Raw genomic sequence first — 12,417 nt, forward strand, 5'->3', positions numbered from 1 at the left:
AGGTTTTCTCTTTAGCTCCCAGCTGTTTCAGCTCTGCGGCGAGATATTAATGCACAGATAATACTAATCCTGGCATCGCTGCATGAGAACCGTCTTCCAGGGCAGAATCTATTGCGCTCGGAACAAGACAGCTTGAGGTTCTAATACCGGCAGGCTAGCAACAACTGCGACAACAAAAAAACCCCAACACCCTGGCAATTAGACATGCTATTAACAGAGGTCATTGCATACAGCAGAGGGTGAACTACAGAATGTGTAAAGAAGAGCTTGTTTGTTTTCGAAATACCATATTTTTCGCTCTATAAGACGCACCAGACCACAAGACACACCTACCGGTAGTTTTTGGAGGACAAAAACAAGAAAAAATATATTCTGAATCTCAGAAGCCAGAACAGCAAGAGGGATCGCTGCGCAGTGAAAGCAATCCCACTTGCTGTTCTGGCTTCTGGAATAGCTGAGCAGCCTGCATTCGCTCCATAAGACACACACACATTTCCCCTTACTTTTTAGGAGGGAAAAAGTGAGTCTTATAGAGCAAAAAATTCGGTACTTAAACCCATTTTTATACGCTTTGCCTACTGCCAATCAATTTCACGGAACAAACTGAAATTTTCATAATGCGAGAGAAGGGAACAAATATTTACATTTCTCCACTTCTGTTGGACTTTTTAAAGCAGAGGTTGGGTAGTCATAGAATTGCAGAGTTGGTAGGGACACCGACGGTCCTCTAGTCTAACCCCCTGCAGGGCAGGAATATCTGACAGGGATTCTTTATCTGTGATCCCTGGATTGCAGGGGATTGGACTAAGTGACTCTTGAGATCCTCCCCAACTCTGCAGGATTCCGTTATTCTAAGCGACCACGGGGTTCTTTGGGGAAAAGGGCTGTCTTTAGCATATGCGCCACTGGGGTGCAAAGATCCGCCCAGTGCCCCAAAATTTAGTTTAGCCACCCCCAAAGGAGTGGGGAAGGGGAAGCCAAAGTTGTTGACCTTTTTGGGGAGAGGAAAATTGCTCACCTGTAACGACGATGCTGCTTTTGTTTCCTGACTCGTCAGGAATATTTGAAGCTACGGAGTAACAGAGCGATGGAGGAAGGGGGCGGGGACTTTAGCTCCATTGCTTTTGACTGCCGCCGATCGAGAGGGACCAGTATGCAGTAGGTATACATTTGGCGCCCCCATAATACATTTGGGGCCCCCCAGAAATTGGCGCCAGGGTGCCCCGCACCCCTTGCATCCCTGGGTAAAGACGGCCCTGTTGGGGGAGCCATATGCTTCAGAGTTAGGGTGAGCATGATGGTTGAGACAGCTATCGGCCTTCCATTCTGTTTCAAAAGGTGGAAAACCTTGAACTTCCCTCCTCTAGTCTGCATTGGGATCTTGGACTTCAGAAGGAAGCACCTGCCGCTTTTCTTTAAAAGTGTGGCAGCCGCCCGTCTTTGCGGCTCCGGCTTTGGCTACGTCGCTCGCTGCGCTCCTGTGATGCTCGTGAACAGGCCCAAATAATTAATATAGTCAAATGGAAAGAACAGGCAGGCGAGAGAAAGCACAAAGACAAGAGAGATTGTAAGCACATTAGCAAGACGCAAAGTTGCGAGGTGGGAATATAAATAAATAATTCTTCAAACAGCTCTGCTTAGATATAAAAAAAATGTGCATGTATCATGCCAGCTGCTCACTTTAAAAAAGAGAAAAAAGATTGTCACCTGCATATTTAGCCTTTAAGAAAAAAAGGGAGACATTTTAGAAACTCTTGCAAAACTACTCTAAAGTCTCTTTCTCTCTCTCTCTCTGTGTGTGTGTGTTTGTGTGTGTGTGAGAGAGAGAGAAAAAAAAAATGAATGCCTTTAATGATGTGACCACAGTCCTAGCCAATCAGTGCTGTACACAACTTACATTTACTTCAAAATTGCAGAACAGTGCTGTTGTTTTTTTCCCTCCCGGAGCCTGGAGAGAGGAAGGTACATGTGGCAGAAATTAAACACAGAAAACCCTGATGTGCACGACATGAATGTTTGTGCATGTTTAAATATAATAACCACAGAAGGTAAAGTGCAACAACGGCAGGGACAGGTGGAAAATGGAGCTTGTGACTTTGTGTTTTCAGGGGCACAGAGGAGTGAATGGAGGGGAAGAAATGTGGGAAGTTAGGTGGATGAATGAAGACAGAGAACGAAGAATATTTATGTCAGTTGATGCTACTGTTAATGCTTTCTTCCCTGGGTTGGCCTACTTTTCTAGCCACCTGGAGTGTGAACTCTGGTAATTTGGCAACCAGCTAGGCAGGAGTGCTCAGGCACAGCTGGAAATTTGGCTTGTGGCGCCGGTGATTTCTGGCTTGCTGGCTTATGGGTGTTGCATGGGAAGGCGGTTGAAGTTGCTTCCTCATGAGAACAAGGAAAGGAAGACTGCAGCATTGGATAGTTGCCCAGCTCTTGGGGAAAAGAAAGAGCCATTCTTGGGAAGTACAAATCACGTGGTCAGGAGCTCCAGAGGCGGAGAAGGTATTGCTGTTAACCGGTCACATTTCACCTTTGATGCACAAGATATTTTGCAACCAACAATCTTGCTCATCCTTAAAAACAACCCTGTGAGGTAGGTCACCAGTATCCTTAGTTTTAAAGACAGGCAAGTGAGACTGAGAGTTGGTTTGCATGTTCCACTTATCTGTCTGTCCTTCCATCAGTAAACATGGCATTTTAGAAGAACAGGCAAAAAAAGAAAAGAAAAAAAGAGAGGTACCTGTATGTCCTTGCTCTCCAGGAGCTTTTACAATTTGAACTGCAGATTTTGCAAGGAAGGGATACAACTGAGGTTTGGGGGCTGATGCATGAGTGAAGAAAGGTTGGATCCAGATGGCCTGTTTGAAGAGCATTCTTTCTGTTTTGTTTGCATAAAGTTTGTGGGGAGGTTATATCAGCTTCGGCGGGTGACCCGGCTACACCTATATCTGGGTAGGGACAGCCTAACTCCTGTTGTCTATGCTCTGTTAACCTAAGTTAGGTTGCTGCAATGAATTATGCACGGGGCTGCCTTTGAAGGTGGCTCAGAAACTGTATGCAACCTCCGCTATTATAAGCCTCCTTGAGCGTAGGATGAGGTCAGATACCCAGGTGAGATATGCAAGCCCAAAGCCTCCTTCTTCCAGGCCCTGTTGTTGCTCAGAGACACACACAGGTGTGACCCTTTAGGCTTGTTGGCTCCAGGTGCATTGCACTGACTAAAACATTTTTTAAAAACCAAGCTGTTGAGACAGTTGGGAAGCCTCTTTCTTATCCCACTTAGCAGAGAGAGGGAGATCAGAATTAATTGTTTTCATCTCCCGATAGCTGTGGGTTTTCCAGTTTAATTAAACATTCCTGAAGTGGAGCAGCTGAAGCGTTGGAGTTCTGTTTGCAAGGAGAGGCTGCCAAACCTGGATTGTCTCTTCCTTAGAACTGAAGAAGTGGGGCTGGTCTGCAGAACGCATTTTGGCAGGTAGCTTCCTCATTCATTCCAGGTTTGCTCCAATCAGATGTTCTTTCACTGAGCTATGGCCCTTTCGAATTAGCACATGAGGACGCCTTTCACTGAGTCAGACCCTTGGGTCCATTTACCTTGGTATTGTCTACACCGACTGGCAGCTGCTCTCCAGGAGTTCAGATATAACAAACATTTATGGCAAGAATAGGCAAAGGTAAAGGGACCCCTGACCATTAGGTCCAATTGTGACCGACTCTGGGGTTGCGGCACTCATCTCGCTTTATTGGCCGAGGGAGCTGGAGTACAGCTTCCGGGTCATGTGGCCAGCATGACTAAGCCGCTTCTGGCGAACCAGAGCAGCGCACGGAAACGCCGTTTACCTTCCCGCCGGAGCAGTACCTATTTATCTACTTGCACTTTGACGTGCTTTCGAACTGCTAGGTTGGCAGGAGCAGGGACCGAGAATGGGAGCTCACCCCGTCACGGGGTTTCGAACCACTGACCTTCTGATCGGCAAGCCCTAGGCTTTGTGGTTTAACCCACAGCACCACCCGCGTCCCATGGCAAGAATACAGGAAGCCAAAATTATACTGGTTCAGACCATTGGTCCGTTATCTGCACTGACTGGCAGTAGCTCTCACCTGGATAGCTCAGTTGGTTAGAGCGTGGTGCTGATAACGCCAAGGTTGCAGGTTCGATCTCTGTATGGGACAGCTGCGTATTCCTGCATTACAGGGGGTCAGACTAGATCGGCCTCAGGGTGCCTTCCAACACCTACAATTCTACGTTTCTAGGATTTCAGACAGCGGTCTCACCCAGACCTCAGAAGTGTAGCTAGCTGCTCCAGCACCCAGAGCGGGGGTGGCGGGGGAATCCGTGCACAGAGTCCACCTGGCGGATGTGAGTCCCATGCTGCCATTTCAGGCAGCATGGGCCCCGAGCCACCGCATCACTCCCAGGAGAGACGCGTGGCTTGGGCGTACTGCAGGCCAGGCCCCACAGTAAGTGCCGCCCCCGTGGTGTGCCATTTTGTCACCCCCTCAGGGATGACACATGGGGCAGACCGCAGCCCCACACCCCCTTCCTATGCCCTTGCAAGACCTACCTGGAGATGCCAGGTATTGAAACTGCTCCATGGAAAGCCTTACCACTGCGCTGTTCCCATCTTTACTGTTCCAGGGTTTTTCTGGGGAAAGCAATGGTCAGGCAAAGCAGTTTAAATGTGTAGCATATTTATTTCTGTCCCTCCTGGCTCTATCGGCAGGGACGCAGGTGGCGCTGTGGTCTAAACCACTGAGCCTTGAGCTTGCCCATCAGAAGGTCGGCGGTTCGAATCCCTGTGATGGGGTGAGCGCCTGTTGCTCGGTCCCAGCTCCTGCCAACCTAGCAGTTCGAAAGCACAAAGTTGCAAGTAGATAAATAGGTACCGCTCTGGCGGGAAGGTAAACGGCGTTTCCATGCACTGCTCTGGTTTGCCAGAAGCAGCTTAGTCATGCTGGCCACATGACCCGGAAGCTGTACGCCGGCTCCCTCAGCCAATAAAGCGAGATGAGCGCCACAACCCCCGAGTCATTCATGACTGGACCTAATGGTCAGGGGTCCTTTACCTTTACCTGGCTCTATCACATGTGCGCACTGGTCTGCACACCTGGCCAGATAAGGCTGCACAGTGGAAAAGTCAGCCTAAGGAGGCCACTTTTTCCATCTCCCACCAAATGATGTCCTGATGGTTGTCTAGAGGTAGGCTTGCCATTGGCCTGGGCCACACAACTTCATGGATTGCTTCTGGGCTGTCCCTCTTTTGGCCCAGTAACCATGAGGGTGACACCTTTCTGGATCCAGATTCTGCCTCAGACTGACTCACCGTCCCTTTCCTCCAAGCACCAGCCCTGTGCTATGCCCTCTGGCTGGGAACCTGACATGCCAACTCCCACTCTGGTTGCATCAACTGCGGTGTGCAAAGGACGCCTCTGCCCGCATGACTAAGCTGCTTTCACAATAATTTGAATTGCAATGCAAAAAAAAAGTGGATTCTGAGCAAGTTTGCTTGCTGCTCAGGTACAGTACCAGGATAATAGGTGTCCTGTACGCCAGCATCTGGAAAACAGAGGCACATTCCATGTGAAGGAGGATGTCTCTATGAAAAAAGGCTGGCAAGCCTGGTAGACTCACTCATTCATTTCCTCCCTCTCATAAATACCAGCGTCGTCGTGAGGGGACTTCCCAAACACCTACGAAGATAAGACTTGATACATGACTAAGCGAGCTTGAGACACATGCATTAATAGCAGCTGGAAATGGGATCTCTTGACTGGTGCTGTCCCAAAATCTTCCCTCCAGTGCCTCAGGAGTTGTTGGCTGCGGTTTTTCTGCCTCATTCTCAGGGAACGTGAGAATTTCTTTAGAATTTCCTGGCTGGAGCTCATCCTTGCCTCTTGTAAGTCTGGATGAAGAAATGGTGACAGCGGGTGGGAAAAGGAATTATAAACCTCTGGCTTTTGCACAGCCGGGAGGTCGCTTGCTTGGACGAAGGCAGGAGTCGTTCTTGTTTCTTGGCCAACTTTTGCCTCTGGCCTCCTGTCACTTGGCACGTGGACCCCAGAAGGTTGTGCCTGAGAGAATGCAGCCCTCAGAACATCAAAGTTTCCTCAACTCTACTTTAGAGTTTTGGTTGGTGTAAGGTAGTGATGTTGGGAAATTCTACTGGAAATGGGAGCAGAAATCACTGTTGATTGTTTATTCCTCCCATGTCTGGAAGGGAGATCAATCCAGAAAATTGCATTCACTGTTGTTGCTTTCAGTTCACAAATTGTTAAGATGCCTCCTTTCCCCTCACAGAGCTACTATTCCCATAGTTCTGCAGAAAAGGAATTGACTGTTAAAGCACTCTCATACTGCTAAACCATCTCGATTTAAACAGGACATTTTGGCTTCTGATTGGATCCCAGAAGGTATCATTTTTTGGTCTGGCGCTCTGGCATTAGTCAGTTGGCTCCCGCGAGAGCTCAGTACCAAAAAAATGCATGCCCTGGCACAAATGAAACTTGCCCAAGAATGGAAAGAAGAAGTCCCAGCTAAAGAATGGATACAAAAACTTACGGAATGTGCAGAAATGGCGAAACTTGCCGGAAAAGTAAGAAATCAGGATAACAAACTTTCTATAAAAGAATGGAAATGGTTTGTTGAATATTTTCAAGCAAACTGTAAACACATAAGAACAGGATTATTGTAGTAACCTGCAGTTTTATAAGAGTATGTATTTAAAGTAGATGAATAAATGATCAAATTAAGTTAATTTGGATATTCAGAAAAATATTAAAAATAAATTTAAGGAACTGCAGAAAGAGGGGGAAGGAAGTCAAGTTTTGAAATGTTAAAATGATTGTAAAATTATTGAAATGTATAAAACTGAAAATCTATATCGATGGATCAATTGATCAATCAATCTATGATGAGCGTCCCAATTTGGATCAGCCGAATGTTGGAGGGCAGGCATCCTGGGAATTGTAGCTCTTTTTGGGGAATGGAGGGATCTTCCTCTCAGTGCCCTTAATGAACTACAGTTCCCAGGATTCTCTGGGGGGAACCATGGCTATGGTATGATCCTGCTTCAACTGCATAGGGTCAATGGGACCTTGCATGGCTGAGTTCTGTCCCATCTGCTGCTCCACTCCCTTTAGCCACTTGTCACGCCCAATTTTTGCACCTGGCCCCGCCCACTAATGACATGCGGCCCTGAGAAGGTTGGCCAAGAAGCAATGCAGCCCTTGGGATGGAAAAGGTTCGCTCCCCTCTTCTCTCTGTCATGTGGAAGTAGCCTAACAATGTTCATATTCCCACATATCTATTTACATGTATAGTATATGAGAAGGCAGGCTAAAATAAATAATACTTATGTGTCTGTATATAAATATAGAAGGGAGGCCAAGTGCAAAAAGTGTGAGAAACTCGGGATTGTGCACTCCAAGGACACTGGTGTTGAATTAGATGATCTGTTGGGACACTTTCCAGCTTTGCAACTCAGAGAAATCTTTAAGCTTTCACTGTGGTGTAGTGGTTAAGAGCGGTAGACTCGTAATCTGGGGAACCAGGTTCGCTTCCCCGCTCCTCTACATGCAGCTGCTGGGTGACCTTGGGCCAGTCACACTTCTCTGAAGTCTCTCAGCCCCACTCACCTCACAGAGTGTTTGTTGTGAGGGAGGAAAGGAAAGGAGAATCTTAGCCGCTTTGAGACTCCTTCAGGTAGTGATAAAGCGGGATATCAAATCCAAACTCTTCTTCTTCTTCTTCTCTTCTTGGCTTCTTCATCAGCACCTGTCTTGCTTCTTTGTAACATCTCCCAAAATTACTGAACTTCTGCAAACTCTTCTGATTTTAAGACACTGAGACATTTTATTGCTTGTATGTTCTTTTGAGGGCTTCTGATTCTCCCCCCGAGGTGCACAGCTCCTTTTTCTCCCCTTTTTAATTGTTTGTTGTTGTGTCAAACTGGTCCCCCAAGGACCAATAGCATGAAATGTCCTTTACGAAAATAAAGAAGTGACTCACCGAAATGATACTAGAGGACGGAGAAAGGAGATTTATTGCAGACTCCAATAATGGCATTTCTCAGAGCCTAACAGGTGGATCCAATATAATCCTCTGGCACACAGCCCACTTTGTCAAGCTATTGCTTTGGTTACCCCCTCAAAACTTTTCCAAAGCTTAAAGCAGGTTTCCATTCACAATGTCCTGGTCCTGTTAGGTCCCAGGTAGTTTTGGCAACAATTAATAAATAGGTAGTTTTGGCAACAATTAAAGCTGTTTCCTGGGGACCTGTTTATAGAGCATCCATCCTGATTTTCTTTTCTTTTCTTTTCTTTTCTTTTCTTTTCTTTTCTTTTCTTTTCTTTTCTTTTCTTTTCTTTTCTTTTCTTTTCCTCTTCTCTTCTCTTCTCTTCTCTTCTCTTCTCTTCTCTTGGAGATTAGACAATGTTGACAATGAGCATTCATTCTGATCTGTTTCAGGGGAAGTTAGAAGATGAGGATATTAACCCATGCTGTCTTTCCCGTTCCGCTTCCACCCTATCTAATCATAAAAAGTCTTGGGGGGGGGAGTTTATTTTGCAAGACCTCCCAATCAACTATAATTGTGCAACTTGAATTTCCTGGCATGTGATTGAATCTCACCTGAAAATAGCTGGTCTGGAAGTGCTCTCAAACTCTGGGGTCTGTGAGATATTGCAATTTATACAATCACTTTCAACAGTTGATGCCAACCTAGGATTAGTCATGTGTGAATCCCCCTCTACCAAATTCAGAATTAGCCCAATGCTTACAAGCTTTCTTGGAGAGCTTTCAGAAAAAAGCTTGTCCAGAACCACTTGCCAAGCGTGGACTTGAAGGTGCATTGATTCTGATGGTACTCTGCATGTGACCAGAGGCGTAGCAAGGTCAGCTGGTACCCGGTGTGAATTTTTTTTGTCACCCCCCACCCACATTGCAATTTTTGGGAACGTTGCTCAGAGTTGTTGAGCTTTTTCAATCAATCAATCTTTATTATGGTCCAGAGACCCAACAAATCGTTACAAAGCAATGCACAATTCAGATAGCCTACCTCCAGGTTAAACAAGCATTTTGTTCAGACTTAAAGATAGGGATCATTGGTTCTTGCAACCACCGATTAAAAACTTCGCCACTGCTAATGTTCTAGCATTTGTCTGGTTTTCCAATAGGAATCTGACATAGTGGGCCTCTGATTTTCCCAGGAAAGGTACCAGCAAGCGTAATATCAATTCAGCCCTGGCTTGCTCATATTTCGCACAGTGCAGCAAAATATGTTTTATAGAATCGATGTCTTGAGCACACGAGCAAAGTCTGTCCTGGTAGGAAACTCCTCTCAACCTGCCATCCAACACTGCAGAAGGAAAGACATTTAGTCTGGCTTTGGTGAATAACCTTCAATAATTTGGTACTGTCAGCTTTTTTTTTTTTTTTAGGGTGCCCTGAACTTGCTGACCTTTTTTTAGGGAGGGTTGGCCGTGAAACAGATACGCCAGCTGATCGCACAAATACACTCGCCGAGGGGTGCACTGCCATGCCAGTCGGCCTGGGGGGATTTTGTCACCCTCCCTAGGCATGACACCCAGGGTGGCCCCCCCCTTGCGACGCCCCTGCATGTGACCATTGACATATTCCTTCCTGGGAATTGTAGTTTGGTTTTGCCTGTCCTTATATCAACTACTCAGCGCTTGCCATGGAGGAGAAAGAGGTATTTCTGAACCATCTATGCCAGTACTTTTGCTCCACAATTTTATTGTCAGAATCAATAAAAGGACTTCTGCCAGTTATGGACATTATAAAAGCATAACCTTCCCTAGTGCTCTGATTTAGTTTCATGTCAGTATTACTAGAATGTGAGTTTTTCTTCATTTCAGAAAGCAGATCTCCAAACACCTACAGCTCTTTCCATGCATTACCCACACAAAGGGGTCTCCATCCATGTGTAGAAAGGGCAACATCACTGGCCTTTTTCCTGATATTCTCATGTGGTGAGGCCTGGCATTTAAAGCACCAGGAAATCTATTTGAGAGTGGAAGTTATTGCAGATACCAAACTTCAGCAGAAAGGGAAGCACTGATTGATTGGCATTTATTGCCCTTCATTCACCGTGTGGTTGCAAGACACATGACTGTATATGATGCATGTTGGCATCCGTTTGTCTCAAGAGACGATAGAGTGTGCCTCTGGGGTTGAAGTCACATTGCTGCGCTAGCAGCACCAAAGTGACCTCCCTGGGGCGCATGCCCAGGCAGTGTGTGTGGAGGTCCTGGGCTGCCCAGATGATAAGACCCCCGTCTTGGCCTCGCTGATGTGAACCAAAGGAAAGCAGAGCAAGACATTTGGAACCAGCTTGGCTGCAGGAGTAGCTGGAAGGAGGCATCCAAGGCACTATTCAACAATCTTTGGCACTCCGCTCTGAATTTGTATAGGGTTTACTCCTTAGCCTTTTCTTCTCCCAAAGATCTCCCGCAAGGCAGTAGAGGTTTAGGATCAGAGTTTGCCTTCTAGATGGGCTACCTTCCCAGGTTGTCAAGCCCCATCTGCCCATCACTTCCCTCTACAGCCCATGCAGAAACCACCTTCTCGACAGTTGGACTGTTGGTCTCATTTGCTCAATCTGCTGGAGCCTGTCTTTACATGCATGTGATATATATATTGTTGTTTAGTTGTTTAGTTGTGTCCGACTCTTCGTGACCCCATGGACCAGAGCACGCCAGGCACTCCTGTCTTCCACTGCCTCCTGCAGTTTGGTCAAACTCATGCTGGTAGCTTCGAGAACACTGTCCAACCATCTCGTCCTCTGTGCCCTCCATCAGGGTCTTTTCCAGGGAGTCTTCTCTTCTCATGAGGTGGCCAAAGTATTGGAGCCTCAGCTATACACACACACACACACACACACACACACACACACACACACACTAAATCATGGGTAGGCAAATTAAGGCCCGGGGGCCGGATCTGGCCCAATTGCCTTCTAAATCCGGCCCCCGAAAGAAAGTGCAAGGTGTCCTGAGATAGCCCTTCTTCCCCCACAATCTGCTCACTGTTCCCACACCCCCAGAGGGAAGGTGAACAGACAGGAACAGCAAGGAGTTGGACAGAAGAGCCAGGAGGCTCTGGAGGTTGGCAGCGGGTCTCCTGCCAAGGCGTGGGCCTTGGCAGGTGCCCGATAATGCCAATCCCTGATCCAAACCCTGATGATCATGTTAACATAACATGTACTCAGTACTTTATGTGCTCAATGAGCTTCAGGTGCATTCATGGGTTGTCTCAGAACAGCTTACTGTAAATCTGTAAAGTAGATCAGTTTTGCTACCCCCATGTTTCATGTGCGGGACTGAAACAGACAGGTGGTGGGTTCATACCCCTCAACCGTCCTGGGAAAACCAGGACATTCGGTTTTTTTTCACGTGAGAACACGGTGGCCATTTTTAGTTCCGCAATCTCGTCTCAAAAAAGGTGCTTCTTTCAGAGATGCGCTCTTGCACGGGTCACATGACTCATGTGGGAGCTTGGTCCTGTAAGATGGCATCCTGATTTTGAACCTCGGCATGTTGGAGGGTGTGGTGGGTTTCCAGAGGGCATGTTGGTTCTTCCAGAATTTTAGGAGAACAGGAAGCTGCCTTATGTTGAGTCAGGTCATTGGTCCATCTGCCTCTGTATTTTACTGTATTTTATGCTGCTTTTATAATTAAGCGTTTTAAAGTGTTTTAAATTTGTTGTTAGGAGCCCTGAGCCCGGTTTTTGAACCGGGAAGGGTGGGGTATAAATAGTTCTTGCCACCCCTACCTGAAGATGCCAAGGATTGAACGCAGGATCCTCTGTATTCAAAGCAGATGTTCTGCCACTGAGCTATGGCTCTCTTGCAAGGATCCATGTTCCAGCATGATCCTTGATTCCCCCCCCCCTTGCTGACCCTCTAAGTGTAATGGGATATTTGTGGGGCATAGGAATTCGTTCTTCTTTATTTTTTTCAAAATATAGTCCGGCCCCCCACAACGTCTGAGGGACAGTGGACTGGCCCCCTGCTGAAAATGTTTGCTGACCTCTGCTAAATGGAGGCATATTCTGATCTCATTCTCCACCCGCAAAGGTCTGTGCAAAAAGGCGCATCTTGAGTTGGCGACTAAATGCCTACAGTGATGAGGCCACCAGCGCCTTGGAGAGGAGGGCATTCTACAGTGTGGGGGCCACCACAGTTACTCTGTGATGATTTTACCACCTCAAAAAATTAACGTACCTTGGAAATACTGAAGGAGGGTGTATCGCACTTGGAGAGTGAGAATGATCTGTATCACACTGAGGTGTGATTCAGCTAATTAGAATATATTCAAATGTGTGATTGACTCAGAGAAAGTTGCTACTTTGTTGAATCATAGATATTGCTCTTTAAAACAGGTTTGTGCCTTCCT

Source organism: Podarcis filfolensis, assembly GCF_964270895.1.
Source record: "Podarcis filfolensis genome assembly, chromosome: 9".
Lineage (NCBI taxonomy): Eukaryota > Metazoa > Chordata > Lepidosauria > Squamata > Lacertidae > Podarcis > Podarcis filfolensis.